Here is a 25,339-nt window from a genome sequence, read left to right as displayed (position 1 = left end):
AACCAATTAAGACCAATTGTGTGAAGTGTTTGTCTTGATAAGAATCCGCACTAATTCTTGAGTATTTGTTTGTCAAGAAATGTGGCTTGACAAGAGAATTTTATATGTCAAGAGGTCAGTGGGAGTCTTAATGATCTTGAAAAACTTAAAGAATTGATCACTCACTAGTTAATATATTCTTGTTTCTGTGCCATTCCAGTTTTAAGTCAACTATACATATGAGTTTTATGAATTCTCAATTGATTGCATAAGGCAGAGCACCTTGATCAAGTGAAAGTTCATTAATCTGTATGGGTGTAACATCCCAAAAATCAAAATCAAAACCAAAAATTTCAATTTTAAATCATTAATTAAACCATAATTATAAAATCATTCATCCAAAATCATAAGTCATTATCTCATATCAGAGTATCATTTCAAACACTTGATCACATACTAGGCCCCACCCACTGCATCGGGACTAGCCTGACATCGGACTTACTCCAGCATCGGGCCCCACCCAGTATCAGGCCCCGCCTGGCATCAAGCCCCACTCGGTATACATATATGTTTCTCTTAGGCCCCGCCTGTCTCTGGGCCTCGTCCGCTAAACACATAACAAATAGTTAAACATACTCTACTATACTCCTGATCTAAGGCCTCGTCTAACTTGGGCCTCGCCCCTGTCCTGCTACGGATGAGTCATGGAACCCCGTCCATGATCCTGCTAATAATGAGAGAAGGGCCCCCGCCTACACTCACCTCCTTCCTAACTTGGGCTCGCCATTGCTCTGCTACTAATAAGATACGGAACCCCATCCATACTCGGCTATTGATGAGATACGGGACCTCTCCCACACTCACCTGCCTACCAGTCACATACAAGTATCACAAAGACAAAAAGTATAATCTAACATTCAACATATAAACCTTCCTCAGGCTTGCCCCAACATCAAACCTTGGTCCGGAACCTAACAACTCTGCCACATACGAGAATCACAACTACCTTTAGCATATTACATTCCTCGAGCCTCGCCCAACACATATCATAAAAATGCCTAGGGCTAACCCCCAAGTCTTCCTACTATACACAAACATAATGGGACAGCATTGTGGCCGTAGACCCATGCGCACAGTGAGGAGACTCACCTCACACGACTGAAGATTGGCTGAAACACCACTGGCTGCTATCAGACAATTCTCCGAACTGCTGCTTCCCTAGCTCCCCGAGCTACCAACACCAACATAACACTTAGTCCCAAAATGCCCTCCAGAAGTCAAACTAAGTCAATTATGGTTAAAGCCAAAGTCAACAGTCAACGGTCAAAGTCAACACTTCTAAGTTGACCCTACTCACCGAGTTAGCCTACTTGACTCGCTGAGTTCTAGAACCCAGAAACCTTACAATTTGCGACTTGACTCGCCGAGTCACCCTATGACTCGTCGAGTTCCTCAACTTCCAAGTTGTAGTCCTGTCCAACCCATTGAGTCACCTTCTCAAATCAGTGGTTTCACTTACAACCAGAAAATGAGTTAGGGTTTACGGCCCGACTCGCCGAGTCCAACAACAACTCACCGAGTCCTCCTTGTGACACATTCATTCAGTCGATTCTAATCCATTTCTAATGTTTCTAACTCATAGATCTGGACTCCTTTGACTAGCATTACACGTAAATTTGGTAACTTTACGTTCATGCATGATGTTATGTTTCTAATTCAAGTCATGGAGTCATGGCTGGATAAAGGTGGCAACTTTGAGATCCTAAAGCTCAGAAATGTCCAGATCTGAAGTCCTTTCATCCCCCAAGGTTCAAATCTCGAAATGACCTTGGAAAGGACCCCAAAAAGTGCAAATAACAAGTCCATAAAAATATCTAAGTGGATAGAAGCCAAGGTATAAGCTTTATACCTTTAACAAGTATGAGATGTCCCAAGAACTCTAGATCTTCTTCCCTCCTTTGATGTCTTCACTCTTTGCCTTCCTTCTCCTAGCTTCAAACCACACAATTGCAAGGGAAATGTATCAAGATTGAACTAGGGTTTCATGGGTGAGGGTTTGGGGTCTGGGGGCTGAAGATGAGGCTGAGGGATTGAGAATATGATGCATAAATAGAGCACCAAGTCCCGAAATTAGGGTTTCCCAATCCAGACCAGACTCGCCGAGTCAGTCCCTCAACTCGCCGAGTCGGCCACTTAATCCGCGACATGGAAACTCGCTCCTACTCGTCGAGTTCCTCCCTGGACTCGACTCCTTGACTCCTTGACTTAGGGTTTTCCCTTTCCTTTCTTGGCCTTCTAAATTCAGGGTGTTACAATGGGTGAGCTGCTGAACAACTTGGAAGCAATGATGGGCACTCGTGCTGCCATGAGGCAAGAAATTAAGAATGAACAAGTTCTATCCATAAGATATTGGATTTGTCACGAACATTATCTTATGATTGTGGTTATGACAAATTCACATGGATAGGAACACATACACCATAAAATCTAAGTGGTAAGGTTTCTCTATGCTTCATGAAAATGATTGTGAGGAAATGCTTTCACTAGGAAGATTTTAAGGAGTTAGCTGTTGTGTAAATTGCATTCTCAAATTCGATTATGATTACGGCATCCCTCTTCATAGTTCGAATTGTAAGATTTGGCAATTAGTTTGAACATTTGAGATTTAGTGCTATAAGTTCTAGAATTGTTTAGACACACATGTGAGCTATCTAAGGAAAGGTGTATGAGTTTGAGAAGCTTAGATAAAGGCTTATCGAAGCATATTGTATTAGAAATATGAACTTTGGAAGTCAATATGTATTGATTTCTAGAAGTCCAACTGTTTTCTGAATACGTGTCAAGCTAGTGGGAGCATAAATGTTATGTTGGTATGGAAAACAAAAGTTTCAATTCGCAAAGTTGCAAGGGTTGAAAAGTTGTTTTGCTATAATTAAGGGAGAGAATATTATACTTCATTTCAAAGTCTAAAAGCTTGGATCGTGAAATTTTAATCAAATTTAGTCAAAATACATATATGGATATTATGTTGAAAAGATTCAACATAAAGGAATTCTATATATGGCAGTATTATAGCAGGAAACTGGTAAAGTATCACGTTTTTCATTATGAATCGTGTCCCGTACGTTTTGGGTATAGGATCGATTGCATATCCTGTAATATTCAAATGTTCTAAATTTTCCAAATGCCTAGGGCATTAAGAGGGAAAAAGGACTGGAACCGGATTTGACTAAAATAATTAAACGACTGTCAAATACAATCTAAGGTTTGCCAACGATTGGTCACTTGTGGACAATAGGAAGTATTGTAACGAATTGACCATAATGAGTTTATTATGATTAGATATGATTTTATTAATAATGAGTTGTCGTATGATAAATATGGAAATGTTTCCATATTGGGATATGGATATCAAGAATCTATGTCTAGATTAGAATCTTTTAGGCAAGAAGGATGTTCAAAGGAATGTACTATGAATGTGAGACTTCATATCTATGGAATTGCCTTGTAACAATCTCTAACATAGCACTTTGTAATATCATTGGCAAAGTCTTTGTGGCTTTGGTGCTATGACATTACGAAAGGATCGTTGCATAAAATGTTAAAATCCAACATATTCAAATAAGTGGTAAGAATTTGGTATTCTTACACTTATGACAAGGATTTGGAGTTGTGAAATGAGTATCATTGGAAATGTGTTCAATTGATCTATTTCACAAAGTAAGGATCATATATTAACATAGTGTGCATGCTTGGAGCATGGGACAACTTGATGTGTGCAAAAGTACCTACTAGTTTTAAATTTACAAGCCAATGAACTTAACTAGCTAAAATGCACTTAGGCAGTGTACCTAGTCAAATTATAGAATAGTTTAGGTAAGTCGGGTGTCGATCACAGGGAACAAATTTAATTAACTAATTTAACTACTAAAATTAATCTAAAATAAAACGATAATTAAAAAGGTTTTTATCTGCTTTTGCAAGTTCAGACAAACTTAAACACTTCACAAAACGGTTTTAATCAATATATTATAAATACTTTCGTTTAGTTTTGAATCCACCTTTTTCCTATGCTAAGCTCTTATTTATGGATTAATAAAGCTGGTTACCAATTTATATGTAATTAGAAATTTGGTCAAATCTACTAATATTTTCACCAATTCATGTACTACTTTGTAAGGTCCTACACAAGCAAATACAAAATTAGTTATTAATTATAATTGGGCTATGTAAGATTTGTTAAAAACTATTATGGTCACAATTATGTTCTCTAACACACTTAAATTGTTAGTTTTATCACTTAACTAAGATGTGGTTATTCCTAGCTCTAGCAATTTAATGGTCACTAAATCACCAGGTAAACAAGTTCATGTGATTTAATGGTCACTAAGCTACACTTAAGTTGAATTAAAGCAACAAAGAGAAACACTTTAACATGCTAGGTAAGTTAACCAAACACAAGCTCCAAACCAACTTTTATAAATCCATAAACTAATAAACTAAACCATAGTTATTAGGGTTTCCTCTAACTAAACGAAAGTAAAGAAGTTCAGCTACTCATATTTAAAATCAGACACACAAGCTCTTGGAAAAGTGAAATGATCAAATTAATGCAAACCGAATGTAGTGTTCTAATCTTCAAATTCTCGATCTTCAAACAATCTCTCCTTCCAAAAGGTGTTTTTCAGACTTTTCTAACCTCTAAGATCGATTATAACTCCATGAAATCAGATCCAACCTCCCCAAAGTCGATATGCTAAGGGATATTTATAGTTTCCAAAAATTGTGTCTCACGTCGTGAGAATTATTGTTTCACATTGTGAGATCAGTAGTATTCGTGTTTGGCAAGAAAACTGCATTCCGGGTTGCTATCTTCTAGAATAATCAATCTCACATGGTGAGATTATACTCCTCACATCATGAGAACTAGGAATTAGCATTTGGCACAAAAACTAAAGTCGTCCGAAATTGTGTCTACTTTGCAGATCATTTTGAATCTCATCAATCGAAGTTACGAGTCATGAGATATTGTTAAAATACTAACGAGTGGTCAAGATGTCTAGCAACATCCTTTTTGTATCTTTTTCAGCTCCAGTCCTCCAAGTATCCAGCTTTTGTCGGTTTCAATCATTTTCTTCGAGAATGTCCACTTTCGGCTTATTTAAACATTATAAGTACAAAATATCTTTGCTATTAACTAAATTATAGCTTAAAATGTATTAAAATATTGCCTAGATATGTGTATAAATATGACACTATCACAACTGTTGTTATAATTCAAGTAAAAAGTTGATTATCTGAAACATTATACAATGAATAATGAGTAATCAACATGGTGATTAAATAAAGGTGTTTTATTTATAGTCAAAAGTTTGGGGCCATATCAGATTAGTATTATTCTTGTGATTCACTTTGCATGTTTTGACTTCCTGAATAATAAGATTATTCAAACCATGCACAGTCGATCATACTTTGGAAGTAGGTATGAAAGAAGACTATCATGAATCTGACTGTAGATTAACTAAAGCATTTTAGACATAGCAAAAGTCTGTTGTAGTGTTCATGAGTGCTCCTGAAATAAGATTTAAGTGTTGGATTAAACCCATGCTCACTTGAATCACTTCATGGATTTTATCATGAGTGATCAGTGAGACGATAATATCTTATATTCTTGAAATTGAGACATTTAAGTTGTAATTTACAAATCGGATACACATTGATAATATGTAAACGCACCAGTAACTTGGTGTTATAAAATGTATTGTTGTGTGTGATTTGATGAGTAGGTACAAGCGAGCATTTGAGTTGAAATTTATCCGTTCCTTTTACCCAAAGTGGGATAAAGCGATATTTGTGGGCCCCTCGATGATTTAGTGATGACACCCCTAAGCGCTTGGCCAAGTCGGGACTAAGTTGATATGTTCAATTGTAGTTTGTTGTCAGTCGTCATAAATCGGAAATCGGGAAAAAACACATGAACAGATAGTATGATTGAATCCATGTCTCAGTTCATATGATATCTAGAATGGAGGAATATATGATCCCTTATCTAAAGGATGCGTTGCTGACAAGCTCAAAGTTGACAACGACTTTTGAAAGCTACGATTATTGATCCGGTTCTGAAGTCGTATTTGCAAAATAGTTATTAGACTTATTCAAGTGGTAGACTGTTGGATTAGGTGTCTAAGCCCATAACTATTTTGGTATGTACTTGACTCGATTATGAGCATGGTCCTTTTGGGTTGCCTTCACTCATGCAACTTGATAGGATGACAAGAGGAGAGAGTAGAATTTATTATATGAATAATAGATTGGTACTCGAAAATGTTTTTATTAATATATTATTTGGAAATCATATTATTTAATTAGTATTGATTAGAAATTAATTTGGTGATCAAAAGAGACTGATTAAATAAAGGGGACTGTTATGCAATTAACTGTTAGTTACTAGTTGGGCTGATCGACTCCATAGTGTGGAGTGGACGAAATTTATGGGGAAGCCCATAAGATTTCGTCCAAAGAGCTCTTAGGAAGGAATCCATGGGTTGCTTAGGCCTTAAGCAGGAATTAGGGTTTCCTTCAGAAACCCTAGTAGCCCACACAACTATATAAGGAACCCTTTACATAGGATTTTCGGCCCCTATGAGTTCTATGAGAAACCCTAGCCAAAATCCTTCCCTCTCCAAGTCATATTGTTGAATTGAGTGTTTGTGATTCCATTAGAGGTGCAACATTTGAGGCACTAGGCTTTCAGAAGTCAAGAACAAGAAGGATTGTGATTGTTATTTCTACATAACAATCAAGGTAAACTTTCTAACCTAAATCATATGTGTTTTTCAGATCTGTATGCTAGTCAATTAGGGTTTATTGCTTTGGTATTCAATGTTGTATGTTTACTTAGAAAAACCTAAATCAAAGCAATTAGGGTTGCATGAACACCATATGAATGATGTTATGCTAATCACCCATCAGAAAGGATGAGTGATTTCTTATGATTTGCGGCAGCTAAAGCCGCATGAGATGCGATACCCCACTCATGACCTAGAGTTGGGGGCAGTGGTTTTTTGCCCTTAAGATTTGGAGACACTATCTATATGGGGTTCGTTGTATGATCTACATAGATCACAAGATTTTGAGATATTTTATGGACCAGCCGAACCTGAACATGATGCAATGCAGGTGGCTACCATCCGGGTTAAGCAAATATGGTGGCTGACGCTTTGAGCTGCAAGTCAGCTGGATTTTTGCTAGGGGAGATATGCATAAGGATATCCGTGGATTCTCCGCTTTTGGGATTGATCAGAGAGGCCCAGGTAGAGGGAGTTCGGAAAGAGAACTGGAAGCAAGAGAGGATCAAGGGTGAGATTGACAGATTTGTCACAGATAGTCGAGGGTTATTAACCTAGTGTGGTCGGGTCTGGGTTCTACTTTTCGGTGGGGTTAGGCAGATTGTGTTAGAGGAGGCTCATAAGTCTCGCTTTTCTATACACCCGGGAGCCACCAAGATGTATCAAGATTTGAGATTGAGCTATTGGTGGCCGTGTATGAAGAGGGAGATAGCCTGGTATGTTGAGAGATGCTTGACCTGTAGGATGGTCAAGGCTGAGCATCAGAGGGTGCATGGCAATCTGTAGCCTCTAGAGGTTCCATGTGGAAATAGGAGCATATCACGATATATTTTATCACTAAGTTGCCGAAGACAACAAAGGGTTATGATGCTATATGGGTCATCGATGATCAATTGACCAAGAATGCCCACTTTTTGGCCATCCGGGAAAGCTCTTCGGCTGAAAAGTTGGTCGATGTTTATGTCTGAGAGATTGTTGCTCATCAGGGGGTTTTGGTCTCCTTTATGTTCGGACGTGGATGTTCGGTTCACTTCTCGTTTCTGGCAAAAGTTCCACGAGGAACTGGGCATGAGGTTGCATTTTAGCAATGCTTATCATCCGCAAACCGACGACTAGAGTGAGCGGACGATACAAACCCTTGCGGATATGTTGCGGGCGTATGTTATTGATTTTGGTGGGAGTTGGGATTCCTAACTACCTCTTGTGGATTTCTCCTACAACAACAGTTATCACTAAAACATTGGTTCTCCGCCTTTTGAGCTCTTATATGGTAGGATAAGTCGTGCCTTGTTTTGTTGGGAGGAGGTTGGTCACAGGGATATGGGAAGGGCTGAATTAGTCCTTCAGACCATGGATCTTATTCAAAAGATCAGGCAGAGACTGCAGACTGCTCAGATTTGACAGAAGAGCTATTCCGACCGGCACCGATCCGAGTTGGAGTTTTAGTTCGGTGATATGGTATTAATGAAAGTATCACCTTGGAAAGGTGTGATACACTTCAGGAAGAGGGGGAAATTTGGTCCCCTGTATATTGGACCTTTTCGAGTGGTTTCCAGGGTTGGCAAGGTTTCTTACAGGTTGGATCTACCTGAGGAGCCCGGTCAGATTCACATAACTTTCCATGTTTCGCAGCCGCGAAAGTGCATATTGGGCGAGGATGCAGTGGTTTCCTTGGACGATATTCAGGTCGATGAGCACATGAAATATGTTGAGATACCGGTAGCTATTTTGGAAAGAAATATGAAGGTCTTGCATAAATAGGAGATACCATTGGTAAAGGTACGGTGAACAACATTAGAGAGGCTCCTAGTGGACTTAGGAGCTGGAGGCTGAGATGCGGGAGCATTATCCTGATTTATTCACCGCAATAGACTTTGAGGATTAAGTCTACATCAACTGGGGGAGAATTTTAACATCCCGATGATATGGTACTTCAAATTTCATCCCTTTAATTCATTTATATTGCATTTAGTCCCACAATTCAAGAAGTGTATGCGAAAAGGGCCTTAATGGAATTTTGGTAAATTAAGGCTTTGGAGTACGCCATGTATACGTGGTGTACGCGGAGCATACTAGGGTGTGCCCTAGTATGTTGGGCGTACATCATTATATGTTGGGCGTACTTGCTAAATGAAGAAACCCTAATTTTTAGGGTTTGGTTGGTATTTAAGCATCCTTATGGCATCATTTCCCTTCACCTTATCAGCATCCACTCTCTCATTCATGTTTCTAACCCTAGTTCTCCTTGAGAAGCGATTTCTAGCCTAAAAGTGTGTGTTCATGTGCTTAAAAGAAGAAGAAAGAAGGAAGCCAAGCTCATCTTGGAGGAAAGAAACACCTTGGATCTGGGATTTCTACTTCATGTGCAACCATTCTAAGGTAAAAAGCTTGCAACTTGATCCCCCAATCTCATAGATCTAGTTTTGGTTGTTTTATGGAGATTTTTTGGGTCCTAAAATGTTAGATCTTGAATATGACATGTTCTTGACCTTTGAGTTGTCCTTTCAGACCCTAAAAGGGGTCTTAAGTCATAAAAATAGGTACCAAATGGTTAGTTTTGCTTCATGCATCTAATAGAATGTATTAATGGAATAAGACCTTGTGTTAAGCACTTATTGGACATGCTAGGTCATAAAGTTGGACACTTTATGACTCTTAAGGGTATTTTGGCCATGGATCGGGAGTTTGGACGTAAGAGCTTAAGCCATTAAGCTCTTAAATGGAGTTGAGGCTTGCGAGGGTACGCCTCGCGTACTTGGAGTACACCCTGTGTACGAGGTCAACCACCCCAATGGTGTATGCCTGATGTACCTCAGGAGTACGCCCCACGTATGCACCCTGAGTTGACTCGGTTGGGTTGACTCAATTGATTTAGTGAGTTTGACCGGTTGAATTTGACTTTAACCAAGTTTAACCTTGAGGTTAATTCGGGATTTTGATGGAAATTGGTCATTTATGGGATTAGGTGCCAAATATAGAGCTGAGATTCAGAGTTGGGACCTCATTAGCTTTTTTTTTTTTCAGTTTGTGAGGTGATTTTTCCTCACTATACTTATGGGTTGAAGGCACCAAGGCTGACCCTTTGGATTTCCTCTTATGTATTCTATAGTGCTATAGTGATCTGTTAGATCAGTATCGTGGTATATAGGATGTTGCTATGATTAGTGAATGGTTGATTTGTCTGTTGTGTGTTGGCTGCTTATATGTTTATCTTTTATGTACATGTGCACATATTTGGTGGGTGGTTGAGGCTTTACTACTTTGTGTGTGAACCAACAGACCGGGGGAATTCCAACCCGATGGTTGAGTGGGCCCGAGGGTATTCCATCTCGAGGATGACAGGACCCGTTGTGTCTTGGCATTCCAACACGATAGTTGAGGGGCCTGGGGTATTCCAACCTGATGGTTGACTGGACCCATAATATAGTGGCATTCTAACCCGATGGTTGAGCAGCCTGGGTTATTCCAACCCGATGGTTGATCAGACCCGAAATGCTGTTATTGTATATGTTATTTGTTTGTGTGTTGGTACTTTGGGGTATCTCACCAAGCATTGGCTTACAATTTTGGGTTATGTTTCAGGTACTTCGATTACCGCATGAAGGCGAAGGTGTGAACTCACACATCCTCATGTTTTGACTTATGATTTTGGGAAACTCTGATGTGGAAATGTTTTTGAAAACAATGTCTGTAAATTGGGTTGGTTTCAAAAAGTTTAAATTTATCATGATTTTTATGGATGTTATAAATAGCCCCCGGATATCATAATCGAAAGAAGGCACCTAACCCACTATACGCTCACTCTTCCGATGCTCTTCCTTCATAGCCTCAACATGAGCCTCTCGGATCCGCTCTAAAAGTAGAGTAATCACCGTCATCCTCAGACATACATCCTTGATCGGATTTGTGACTGCCTTGCGGCTGAGAGCATCGACCATCACGTTGGCCTTCCCCAGGTGATAAAGGATCTCACAATCATAATCCTTCACCACATCCAACCACCTACACCGGTTCATGTTCAGATTCGGCCGGTCCATCAAATACATCAAGCTCTTATGATTCGTGTAGATAGTACATCGGACCCCATATAGGTAATGTCGCCAAATATTGAGGGAAAACACCAAAGCCCTAACTCCAAATCATGTGTAGGATAATTCGCATCATGAGGCTTTAACTGCCTTGAAGCGTAAGCAATAACACGACCCTGGTGCATCAACATTGCTCCCAAACTAGTGATCGACACATCACAATAAACCACAAAATCCTTAACACCCTTAGGCAAGGTCAAAATCGGAGCCTCGCATAATCGCTGCCTTAGAGTCTCAAATGTTGCCTGCTGCTCAGGCCCCCAACGAAACATGACACTCTACTTCTCTATCCAAGTTAGAGGAACCGTTATCTTGGAGAAATCCTGAATGAATCTCCGATAGTAGCCTGCCAATCCAAGGATACTCTGAATCTCAAATGGAGACCTTGGAACCTCCTACCTCATCACCGCTTCAACCTTGTCCGGGTCGACCAGAATACCGTTCTGGTTGACAAGGTGCCCCAAAAACTGGACCTCGTGTAACCAGAACTCACACTTGGAGAACTTCGCACACAATCTCTCCTTCCTCAAGGTCTCTAATACCTCCCTCAGTTGCTCCTTATGCAGCTCATGGGTCTTAGAATAGACCAGGATGTCATCGATAAATATAATCATAGACCGATACAACATAGGTTTGCATACGCGATTCATGAGGTTCATGAATGCGGTTGGAGCATTGGTGAGCCCGAAGGGCATCACCACTAACTCTTAGTGACCATAACGAGTTTTGAAGGCCGTATTTTGCGTGTCCTCCTCTCCGACTCATCTGATGATAACCCAAACGCAAATCAATCTTGGAATACCAAGATGCACCCTGAAGTTGTTCAAATAAATCGTCAATCCTCAGGAGTAGATAACGTTCTTCACCGTTAGCTTATTCAACTCTCGGTAATCGAGACACATCCGATGTGACCCATCCTTTTTCTTCACAAACAAGATCGGTGCTCACCATGGCGAAAACTACTCGGATGAATAAATCCCTTGTCTAATAGCACCTATCGCTGTGTAGACAACTCCTGCATCTCTGGAGGTGCTAACCGATAAGGTGCTTTGGCTATCAGAGCTGCACCGGGAACCAAGTGAATCCGAAACTCCACTTACCTCTCTGGAGGCACTCCAGGCAAGTCATCCGGGAACACATCCGGATATTCCCGAACAAATGGTACATCATCTACAATTGTCTTATCCTTCTCCAGGGTATCTATAACATAGGCGACAAATCTAGAACAACCATGTTGAAGATATCGTTTGGCCCTAGCTGCCGAACATAAGATCGGCCTGCGTTGTCACCCTCTCCCTGAATCACCAACTTTCCCTTACTTGGGGATCGGATACGCACCAACTGCTGCTTGCAATCAATCATTACCCCATTGGGGCTCAACCAATCCATCCCTAATATAACCTTGCTCACACACATGGGAATAGGAACCAAATCGACCGGATACTGCTCGCTGAACAACTCCAAAACACAACCCCGATGAACCTTAGATACTCGTATAAGACGATCGTCGACAATCTCAACATCTAGTGGACAATCCAGCTCCCATGGAGCATCGGAAAACCTCTTGCTGAGTGCAAGAAATACAAAATTTCGGGTAGCCCCCGAATCAAACAATACCAAAGCAGAGATATCGTTCACAAGGAACAATCCTAAAACAAAACTTACAGAGATAAGTAGAAAAATTAGCATGAATAAATAGATGAGGAGAAGATATATACCAGTCACGAAAGTAGGCATTGCACGAGCCTCCTCGGTTGTCTGCTGAAAAGCCCTGCTCCTCACAACAAGTGCATCCTCCTTTCCTTGGCGACCATCCGTAATCCTCAAATTCGTCGGGGCGGAAGCTGCAACCGGTCCTGCCGCTGTTAGACTCGGACAATCGGCCTTTTTATGGCCTCTCGATCTCGAATCAAATACCTTGGGCCTCTTGCTTGAACCCTCTGAACCCTGAACCTGATCCGACTTCCTCTTCCTCTCCATCTCCAAGTCGATCTCCCTCTGTCTGGCGCGCGCTATCTATCCTCTAGTGTATTGCAACTGGATCAGCTCACAAATTTTCGAATATCGATCCTCAGCATCTCATGGTACCTCGCCTTCTTTATATCCTCGTCTGCCACATACTGCGAAACCAATAACATCCTCTCCCGGGACATAGCAGTGATCTCCGCCACTGTCTCACTAGTCTGGCGAAGGTCCTGAAACTCCTCGCCAACTGTTGGACCTCAATCACAGGTGCAAACTTAGCCCGAAACCTCGTCACAAAATCCTCCCAAGTCATGGACTCAATCGCCTCGCCTCCTAAGGCGTGTCTAACCTCATCTCACCAGTCTCAAGCTCTGTCTTTCAGAAGACATGATCCAAGTCTGACATTCACCTCCTCAGGACAAAGAGTAGATCCGAAGGCGTTCCTGACGTTTGCCAACCAACGCTTGCTCACAATCTCAACGAAACCTACTTTCATATATATATATATATATATATATATATATATATATATATATATATATATATATATATATATATATATATATATATATATATATATATATATATATATATATATATATATATATAGAGAGAGAGAGAGAGAGAGAGATACGATAGGTTCAATATGTTTATTTCGAATGTTAACCAACACATACGGATGAATATGAACAAAGTGTTAAAAAAATTGTGTCGTTTTCTTTGACCTTTTATAATTAAGTGCCTTGCTAAAAACAATGCAAATTTTGTTGTCTCCTTACGTCTTGTCTCTAAAAATTATTATTTAAAATCACAAAACTGTTAATGATTTTAGTCAACGAAAATGTTTATAATGTTGGGGTTAGTTTTTTTTTTTTTTTTCTTCAGTTACGCAGTTACGCTAGTGTTAGTTAGATATCATTTGCTTATTCAAAGCTCCTGAATTTCTTTATTTAACTTAAGATCGCATAAGGCCACCCCCCCACTTGGAGTGGCTTCGGCATCTTATTCGGCATTCACCATGAACACTGGGCCGTGGCCTTGACATGCCGAGTTTGGCTTGGCAACTCGATGGAAACTCGCCGATGAGAGAAAAACGATTTTCTTTTCTTTTTTACCCATTAACTCACATTTTTTTTTTCAAAAAATACATTCTTTTCAAAAATATATATCCGTTTTTTTTTTAATTTTAAATGTTAAACACTCAATATTCTACTATAAATATTGTCATCATTATTCATTTTTCATCCCATTTAAATCTTAATCAATTCTTTTAACTTTCTTATTTTCCATCTTTTAAACGTCATCACTAAAAATGGCGCGTGTTTGGTTTCTTGGAGAAGAGATGTTACTCGCTCGTGTATTGATTGATGTAACAGAAGATCCAATCCATATTAACGACAATGCGCGTCGTTTTTGGGGGAGTCGCTGAAACATACAACGGTCAAACATTTATTCCTTGAAGTAAAGATCAACTATTTTCCAAATGCAGACATGCAAATGCACTTGCAACTCATTTTAACAATGTGTTTCGTATGATGATGCATGAAGCCGAAAATAGTGAAAATGAAAATACTTTGCTAGCAAATGCTCTTTAGGTTTACCATGTTGAAGCTGGTAAATATTTTTGGTTTTTTGAGTTTTGGCAAATTGTGAGGCACTCCCCAAAATTTGATCAAATTTAAACTCGTCGTCTTTTAATTTAAGAATTCTTTTTCTAGTGTTTTATGTTTTTTTTGAGTTTAATGGTGTATTATTTTATTTTCAAATGTTTTTGTTTTTTTAAATGTAAGCGTGTTTTTTTGAAGTTAATAAAATTTTAGTTTTAAAAAAATAATTTCTTTTAAATGTTTAGTTTTTTAAATTAATTAATTTTAAAAAATATATAATGACAAGTTTGGGTGTGGCAACCCATGTCATGAAAATTGTAAAAATTCCAAAGAGTGTGACAAAGCTAAAATTGCGTTTACGTGGACCGTGACAAGTATGACACAACTTCCACGAAACTGAATGTTGCTTTTTTTTTTACTTCCCTATTTAAATTTTAAAGCCGTTCAAAAAAAAATTAAAATCATTCCTAATAAATAAAGATATTTTTGCCACATGTCACAATCTCATTTATTTTGCCACATGTAATTTTATGGTTATTTTAAATTAATTTTTATTCCGCATGTCATTTTATGGTTTTTCATTTTATTAAATTGTAGATAATATTTATATTCAATAATAAATGCATATCAATTTTATTAATGAAGTTTCCTTCTAATTTCAAAATTACCAAATTAAAGATTCATTAATTTTCTTTATTTATTTATCTAAATTATTTGTTTAAATTTAAAAGAGAAAAAAAAACACTTTAATTTTTATAATTCAATATTTTTTCACTTTTCTTATAAATTCATACTTTTTAAATGTTTAAAATTTTATATTTAACTAGAAAAGTTACCCCCGCTATGCGAGGGCCAGAAGCTTTCAATGTTGTTTTCGAATCGATAAATATGACAGTCGTAGACAGTGCAGTGATGAAAAGTCCGAGCTTTGGCCCGGACCGTTTTTTTCATGTTTTTATGAAAAAAATATAAAAGTTTTGACTGCAAGGACCAGAAATGTCAAAATGACTAAAAAATTAAAGGGGTATGATTTAGCAACTTTTTAGAAAAGGGATCAAAGTTGTCAAACCGTTAAAGCTTTGTGGCAAAACTTTAAATATTAAAAGGTTCCTAAAAAGTGTAAAAATATTGAGTGCAAGGACCAAAGGTGTCAAAATGGCTAAAGATTGAAGAGTAAAGTTGCTAATTTTTTTTTAAATAAAAAGATGTAGTTAAAAATAAAACTGAAATTCAGTTGGAGTAAATGTGAAGAAAACGCGTTATAACAACTGCAATATGATCCAAAGACTCGCTCCTCTACCAAGTTGCATATACTGATTATACTCACTTCTCCGCTAACTATACATACGAGAAATCAGCAACAGATGATTGAGATTCTTGAGTTTGATTAGCATAATCTACCAAAGCATATGAAGTAATCTTTTCCAAAATTATTTCTCAATCATATTTATACGATTGCAATTCCATATCATTGTTAACCCTAAAAAATTTCGTCTCTTGATTTACTATGCATGACCCACAATCTTTCCTGCAGTAACTGGATCTTTTCTGACCCTAACGAGAATGAAATTCTAGAAGCAACTTATGCAAAGGGATTGTTTCCACGGAAATTGAATGTCACATTCAACACCCGAAATTGGTGTGTGAGTGTCATTTTACTCACAATTAAACTGAGAAAACAAAACTTCTAGACACACGTAATAATTTTAACCAAATCATGTCCGATCGAAGACACATATATGAGTATGATTGGAACCATGTTCTGTATTTTGATTCAAGGAAAAGGAGGGCTACAATTCTTACATAGTAGAGGTATTTTTGGGTTAAAGCTTTGCTTGGAAACTATTCCTGAAAGTTTATTCTGGAAGAGGTTAACTCCTTCTCATGTAAACAAACAAGAAGATGCAACCTACATAAGAGACATCTATCAGTTAAAAGGCTTGGAAAAGAAATGATTAATTGGTTTATCGTAAGACTTTTTTCATTTACTTTATGTATATGTTTATTGCCATTCAACTCTACCTTTACGTCTCATCATGCAAGAACAAGTTTGTTTTGGTCTTTTCAATTCGTCTACGACCTGACGTTCCCTAAACATTTGGCTCAATTTTCAACTATTCTTAATTAAATATGATTTGCTAAGTTATTTTCTGTTTTGAAACATGATTTTTGAGTTGTATGGCTGCAATCTATCAAGAGACGACAAAAAATAAAAAGTTATTGCCTATTATATTATCAAATTTGCGAAAATAGAATTAAAATGAAGGATATATAGTATAGAGTTATACTCTAGAACGGAGAGATTCACATTGTTAAGACTTGGTTCTTTTTCACTAATAATACTAATTAATGAATTCTTATTAATTTCTGGAGTACAATCACTACACTAAGGACTACCGATGAAGTTTTGCTCATCTTATTTCCTAAGTCAAACAAGATTCCTTGTTGTGCTTTAATACTCCATCTTCATTTAGTTCATATCACTAATGCATTTTAAGTTAATTTATTTACATTTAGATAATTAGATATACTAATAGATAAATTTTAACATTTGCTTGTAGTGACATGTTTGGCACATTTGTTGTACAATGTCTCTAACTCTCTTATTAAAGAAGAAGATAATATTGACCCTAAATTTTAAAAATAGTTAAAAAAATTTAAACAAAAACAAATATTAATTTCATTTTTAACCCAAAACAATAATTTGTCGAAACGATACTTATTGCCACCCTCCGTAATGTATTTCATTATTTATGATTTATGACTATATATTTGTTATTTTGAACAATATTTTTTTTATATTATCAAATTATTCTTAATTTCAGACAAATTCTATTGAAAAATGTCATTTTAAAAGTCTTTAATGTTTACTTATTTCTATTTAATTTATTAACCGTGTACAACATATATTGGTTATAAACAAGTAAGTAATATTTAAGTATTCACCCCCGTTTTCCTTCAAAATATTTTGTAACTGATCTTTCGGTTTAAGTTTTTTTTTTCTTTTTTTTTCTTAACATGAATTTCTTATAAAGACAATTTTTTTTTGGAAAATGTAGATATTTTATGTACAACAACCTTTATGACAATTTTTGTCGAATGTGTAGATTTTTTAGAATGTCTATTTTTTTCCACCGTCTCATCTCCGGCTTCTATAACAACCTTACAACCTAGGATGCATGATCGATTGTTAATAGATGACTTTACGCGTATAATCAATTAATGACTTTATGTGTGTTCCCTAAATTTTCAAAGTAATTACATTAAGGCCCTTTTTATTTATTTTTTATTGGGTCTAATTATTAGTTTTATGTGTGTGCATTAATCTTATCTTATGATCCATAAATGGAAGCAACGGTTTTCAAACCACCTCACTATCTACAAGCGCTGAGAACCCAATTGAAATAAATTAATCTCCTATATATTATCATCTTTGAATCCGTATTTGGATCCACATACAAGCATTGCATGCAATTACTTCACGTCTAAAGATTACGTTTGGCGTTCGTACAATCGACTAATAGGGTAATCAGGGAATGCGGGCCTTTTATTTATATATATACTAGTTTATCACCCGTGGAAACTACGGTTATAAAATTAATTAAACTTTTATAGAAAAAACTCAAAATTATTATTCACTTATTTTAAATAAATAATTAATCAAGAGATTTTTTTAGTTATATAAAATTATAATAATTGATTTAAATAAATATGTAAAATTATATAACTTTATAATTTGTATTAATTTTATTTTAATTTTTATTCTAATGTTATTAATTTAAAGTAATTAGAGGGGAATTTAAATTTTGAAATTTGAAATGGAAAATTAATAGGTTTACAAGTGGAATGCATTAATTAGGAGACATAATAAGGTGACACATGATAAAAAAAAATATGCATTAATTAAGATGCTTAATATGGTGATACGTGTCAAAAGGAAAATAAAATTATTTTTTTTATTATAATAGGGTTATATATATATATATATATATATATATATATATATATATATATATATATATATATATATATACACATACACACACACACACACACTCTCTAGCTGTCGGGGAAAAGTTATTCCGAGCAGTGAGTAATTCATTTTGATGAATAGTTTTTTTGTTGCTATCAGATTAAACCATAAAAACCATTACGTATCAACCAAGTTTCAAGATATTGATAATTCTTTAGTTCTTAATATCTCAAAAGCTGGTAAATTCATTTCATAGTCACTTCCTTGCAAGTTACAATTAAGCAATGAGAATGTTAACTTCAAATAACTGTAACATCTTAATTTATTTCGGAAATTTGACCGGATTGATGGATTGTGGGTTTGTAATATTCAACCCGGTTTTTTATTTCCGGTCTATGTTGAGTTGCTTTTATGGTCTTGTATAATCTTAACACAAATCTTTATCAATATTACTTTCCTTTCCGTGAATAGTTTCGTGTATCCAATTATTTTTTCGAGGATAACGAATAGCATGTCTATCAAAGATTATTTTCCTAAGACATTTTGTATTGAAATAGAGTTTACAAAATTATTTCAAACAATTTTCTTTAGGAGCAATAGTCCTTCCTTAGGTTTGTGAAGTCGTCGTATTTACGGTATATTGCAGGTTAGAAGTTTTTGTTGATCCGTTATCAATTCTAGTTCTATTTGTGGTATCTAGAAGGTAATGAGGTTAACTAATACAAATGAAATTTGTAGTTCTAGTTTTTTTTTTTTTTTTTTTTTTGAATGGTTCTCTTGCGTCATTATTTTTTTCCTTTTTAGTAAATAATTTGGAAAACACGTTTAGTTCAAACTTGTTTATTTTTCATTTTCTATTATAGAAAGTTGGAAAACATGTTTATATGTGTGTTTTTCTATCATTTTTCATTTTTAGAAAGGTGGTGGTAGTAAGGTGTGGATGAGTGGGGGTAGGGTAGTGGTGTTAGCAACGGTAGTGTTGGCAGTGGTGGGTAGGGGTGGTAACGGCAGTAGAGGTGGCGGTGGTGGGTGTCATGATGTGGTGGGTGGGGGATAGGGTAGAGGTGGTGGCAGTGATCGCGTTGGCGGCGTTGGTGATTCAGATCTGTTAGCTGCCCTTCTGAGTATAGAATAGTTCTTCGCCGGAGATATTTGTTCATTGTCGGACATATATGTTCGTGGTGGCGTTGGATAGTGTTCGTGGGGAGACGAAGATCTGGAGAAGGTGATGTTAAGATAGTGTTCATGGCCGAGTTCTGATTTTCCGACAGGTGGTGGTGGTGGTTGCTTTTAGGTTTTTCTGGTTTGTTGTTGAGAGGAGATAGTAAGATAGAGAAACAAAATGTGCTAAGGAGGTGGTGGGTGTGATAGCATGGTAAGGGTGTGTGGGTTTTTCATTTTTTATTTTCTTATAAATATAGAATTGAAAAAGAAAAAGATAAGCGCATAATTGTTATTTTAAAAATGTTCAAAACAGATTGGACCAAATACACAAAAAATGAAACTTTTTGGACCAGTGATGCAAATTCAAAATATTTTTGACCAAAGTCCCAATTTTTGACATACCACAGGGACTAAATTTGCAATTCTGTCAAAAAAAACATGCGGAAAAACAAAATTAAACCGTACACCTACCCTCTTGCGTAATTGTTTCAAAAAAAATTTATTAACGTGTGGTTATAATTTAAAAATTAACAAATCCAAAATTATCTGAAATTATTTGAAACACCGGATATCCAAAATTCTAATATCCGGTCATTTGGACAAATGGTCAAATGCGACTTATTTTATGTTAATGGACTTGACTTATTTTATGTTATAATGTCGTATACGATTTGAGATTTTCGTGTACAAACAAAAGCAACTAATTGCAATAAATTTAATGTAAAGGTATAATAAAATTGGTAACAATTATATGATTAAACTGGTTTGAATACTAATGCCAACCAAAATTGATCAGAAGCCATAATTATATTCTAAATCTCAAACAAAAAAGAATTGATTCAAATGGTTCTCTTAAAGCAACCGAGAATATAACTTTATAAACAACTTTAATTTAAGTTATCGCCTATTAAAATTTTGTGTTATTTTTATTACACCACAACACCATGCGACAAGTACTATAGAAATTTAATTTTTTGAGTGTCTTTCCAAAAAACACTTCAATGCTATGTATCTACTTTGAGAAGATAGTACAGAAAAACAAAACTAAAATTTGCATTAGACATGCTTACAACCATTCACACAGGGTGTCGACTTAGTCACATACACATGCACACTAAAGCATACATCCACAACGACACACATAGAAAAGATAATTGCAATGATTTAAAAGATCATTTTATAAATTAGTTTTGAAAAACTAAATACCAGTTACAACATTTTACTTTCAAACTATTTTCTTAGTAGGACATTATGTTTTTATACCTTACCCAATTAAAGACAAAAGCATAATGTCCTACTTTGGGGGTCCCACCATTTATAGCAATGACCTCTTACTGATCCAACCACTTCCAAAAGCCCTCCAAGCCTAAACCCATCGGTACAAAAAACAATTAGACACATATCAACATTATTATTCATATTCAGTTTACTACAACAACAATTATCTAGAAGCAACATCATTGGATTGATTATCTATATTTGAATAGGGTACAATAGCCTCCATCAAGGACATCAGCACCAACATAAATCTACATATTACTATCAATTTTGCAAAAACCTGTGGAAATTAACAATTCAATGCCTTGTCATACATGTTTTAGAAGAAATGAAAAAAAGAAAATTTGGTGGAAAACTCAAAAGCAAAACCAAAAAAAGTGTTCAGATACAATTTTCATAATCATCAATAGTTTCTCGTCGATGGTTCTCCAAAATGGTTTGTGAAAAATATGTAAAAATGGAAACGTTTACTTCATCGGTTGGTAATTCATAAAAGAAAAAAGGCGTGCTACAACTTGAAAGTAAGATTAGTAACATTATGAAAAAAAAAAATCAAAACTAAAGAAGTCAAAGTATATTGTTTTACCCGTTGTTTAATCATCGTTTGTGAGTAAATAAAAATCTAAATCATAACCAGATTGAATATGAGCCGTTGTAATCCTTTACAATATTCTAGTCCAACTAACACATAGTTGGAATACTTCACATTATCACCACCAACCATATCTATTCCACACTCCTTTCTTTTCCATGTATTGAAAAAAAGAACCTAATAAAACAATTAACAACCAAAATCATAACCTGATCAAATGACTAAAATAAGAATTTAAAAATCATATTTCATATTTTTTAATATACCTAAATATTAAAAAAAAAAAAAAAAAATTAGAATTAGACTGACTAACTTGTGGTCTACATAAGTAAACAACAACCAAATTCGAATTTGATTTCTAAACACATACCATATGAAATGAACCCATATACGTCTTTGGTTGCCCTATTTGATCCAGTTAAAACCTGCAAATTGGGTTACACACATTCTACAAAATATTAAAGCAGATCAACAACCAGGAAATTAGGGAAAATTAATAAACTATAATTGAATATGGAATTGACCCAGCCTTACCTCAGGGGCTACTTAGGAGTTGCCAAAACTGGCCATTTACTTTCTACATAAAATTAATGATCTTTTGTAGAACCAACATTTAGCAAGTATAAACCTTTAAGATACACATTTAGAAAAAAATAGTAAAGAATCTAGAGGTGTGATGGAGTCATGGTGATTAGTGGTGATACCAGCAGACGATGATAACGGTGGCACTGAGTGGTATTGATGGTGGTAGATCGGGAAGCAAGAGGCTGAGAAGAGACACAGGTTGCGAATTTGGTCGTTGCATAGGCGTAGTTAACAGAAGATTGAGGAAACTAATATCAATTGATCAAATCCGTTCACCATCTCCAGAAATATGAAATAGATTTTATATTAAAACCATGTGACATCGTTTGATAGAGAGAAAAAATATAGGAAAAATTCATACTTACCTTTCGTGTTCACGATGAAATTGAAGAAGCACACGTCAAGCATCTTCTAGCAATGTCGATGTAGTGTGTGTGTGTGTGTGTGTGAAAGATTAGTGTTCCTTTTGGAAGGAATTTGAAACCCATTCATATAATCGGTGTTGAAGGGTTTCAGATCGTCACCATTTCTTGTAAAATCGAAAGAACAAAACTTTGAGACAAAATAACAAAACAAAAGCTATCAAGCACCCTAACCCCAAAGCCTCAACTGATTTGGATCTTCTCCCATAGTTAACTTATCTTGAAGAGGTGTCGTGGCTAAAGTTTCATGTGTCTATAGATGGGGAATGGTGTGCGTGGTGGTGGAAAAGATGCAGTAGGAGTTTCTTTCTATAGATATCTTATGATGTCATGACAGTGGCAAGGAGGAAAACGATGCCGGATGGTGTTGCTAAAAAATGGTTGTTGTGGTGTTGGTGAGTGACGGCTAGTGTTAGTGTTAAAGAGTTGTGAATAGTTTGAAGGTTGTGAGAAGGGATTTAGGGTTTCCTATCTAGGGGAAGATAAGATGCTTCAAAATGGGGCGGAAAACGAAGAGCCGTGGAACGAAGGACTTGACTGGTGTAATCGAGGGTATTACGTGTGGGTGTGGGGAAAAGGGAATCTGATCCTTTTATTTTCTTGCTCCGCAGGTGGCGAGATGTGCAGAGGTGAAGATAGAGGCGATTTCATAGGAAATAAAAACAATGTGAAGGTCGTTGGCGGGTGGAGAGATTGAAGAGAGGGTAGTGCTGGTGATGACTAATAAATTATCTTCAATCGTACCCCCTTTCAGTGTATAGATAAGAAGATGCCGACGAATATAAGGGAAAAAGGAGGCCAGATTTTTCGAATTAAGAGGAACTGTGTCGAGCAATGGTGCAGGTCGCACGACGGGAGGATAGAATAAGGAGAGGGGTGGTGTTGTTGACGATAGCTAAGGTTTAACCGGAAGGAAATGGATGTGCTTCCATGATTCACTATAATTTGTGGAGTCTATTAGTCATAAAACTGATAAGAGGGAAGGTGACCACAAATATCTGCAGATATCTCGGCATCAACAAGAATCGATCAACATATAAGTGGAAAACGTAGATAGGTGCACCAGGCGATATATGGGGAAAAGATAGGTCCATTTAAATGAGTTCTAATTAATTACACATTAGGTAGTTGTAAATTGTGTTTTATATGTTGGACGATCTAAAAATTGAAGTAACAGTATTGATAAAAAAATATTATTTTATTGACGTTTGTTTAAATCATTTTAACGTCTTAAAAAAATAATATTAGTTTATTCAATTTATTTTTAGAAACAGAGAGATTTCTTTTATAAGATATATATATATATATATTTCAGGGCCGGCTTTATGTAAAGGTTTTTTAAGCTAGGGCTTAGGGCCCACAATTCTAAGGGGCCCTATATTTTCCAAATTTCAAAAATTTAGTCCATTAAAAAATCCAATCCGGTAACCACAAAATAAATGAAGCGGAAGAATAAATCAACGATCGTTGCATTCATGAAACTGAAACGATATTGCATTCTTCTACCAATTTTATTTTCTGTAACATATTCATCTCATCTATTTTTGATTCCCGGGTATAGTAAAGGCCAAAGGGCCCAAATTTTTGGCTTGCTTAGAGCCCCTAAAATGGTTGAGCCTTCCATGATATATATGTATATTTGTATATATATATATATATATATATATATATATATATATATATATATATATATATATATATATATATATATATATATATATATATATGAATGATCATTTGAGAACTCAAAGTTTCCCGAGAACCACACCAGGGTCGTTAGTTCAAAATAATAAAAGGTTAGGATCATTTGTGGCATTTTTGTAAATACATGGTAAAAAAACAACACGGGGGCATGATAACTAAATGATTCAGGGGAATTTTAGAGATATATTACTTGTGCGTCTCTCTCTCTCTCTCTCTCTCTCTCTCTTTCTCTTTCTCTCTCTCTCTCTCTCATCTAACCTCCTACCGTCACATCGCCTCCAAAGACGGCCCCTTTGCTCATCTTCTTCTTCATCGTCGTTGTCTTTGGTCGTCGGAGACGATGTCTTCATCCGTCATGACTCCAATGTTTGAACATGGAGGAGCATCACTTCGGTAAATCATGTGTGTTGCAGGAAGAAGACGATTACAGGTTCACTCTCTTCAAAACTAACATCCGCCACACAAATCGTCATCAAAAACTTGATATGTCGGCTTATCCATGACGTGACTGGATTCTCCGACATGACTCCATCGGAATTTCGAAAGCATCTCAGATTGAGATCTCGATTTCATCTCATGTTTAGGTGTTGAAGATTTTTTGATGCAAATTCATCACAAGGTAACCTTTATAGTCCTCATCTCCTCATTCACGTTTATAGCCCTCAACTCCTCAATCTTTTTGATGAATCGTTGGTTCATGAGTGATAACAACTGTTTAGTTGCTTTGCAGGAGTGGCAACCTAGGGTTTCAACTCGATTGGTTTTCAGGTGCATTTCTAGATCTGAACAACCTTCTTTTCAAACCCTAGCTCGTATTGTACTTCTTTTGCTGATTAGGGAAAAGACCACAACTCCCAGCTCGAGATCATGGGTCGTGTAATTTACTTCATGCGTCTTTAATTGTCTGGATGCGTAAGCTATCACCTTTCCACGCTGCACGGGGACACAGCCTAACCCTGTATTCGAATCATCGCAGTAGACTACGAAATCTTTGGTTCCCTCCAGTAAGGATAGCACTGGTGCACTACAGAGGGATCGTTTCAAGGTTTGGAAGGCGGCTTCCTGCTTTTCCGTCCATTCGAAAGTCACACCCTTTTGTGTCAAGGCGGTGAGGGGTTTGGCTATCTTGGAAAA

At 36.5% G+C, this 25,339-nt stretch overlaps 1 long non-coding RNA gene across 2 annotated transcripts; it reads right to left on the bottom strand.

Moving 5' to 3' along the window:
• Positions 1-20,784: 20,784 nt before the first annotated feature.
• Positions 20,785-23,530, bottom strand: LOC111881806 (uncharacterized). Of its 2 annotated transcripts, XR_002846944.3 has the most exons (4): positions 22,445-23,530; positions 21,865-22,358; positions 21,489-21,671; positions 20,785-20,990 (listed from the first exon to the last, which is right to left on the bottom strand). It is a non-coding gene; the product is annotated as an uncharacterized LOC111881806 (long non-coding RNA). The 2 variants fall into 2 exon arrangements; XR_006192645.2 differs by having other exon boundaries at positions 21,865-23,530.
• Between the last annotated feature and the right edge of the window lie 1,809 nt (positions 23,531-25,339).

The sequence above is a fragment of the Lactuca sativa genome, chromosome 5 (genome assembly GCF_002870075.4).
Source record: "Lactuca sativa cultivar Salinas chromosome 5, Lsat_Salinas_v11, whole genome shotgun sequence".
NCBI lineage: Eukaryota > Viridiplantae > Streptophyta > Magnoliopsida > Asterales > Asteraceae > Lactuca > Lactuca sativa.
The sequence above is the reverse complement of the archived record's forward strand: the minus strand, read 5'-3'. Positions and strand labels throughout refer to the sequence as shown.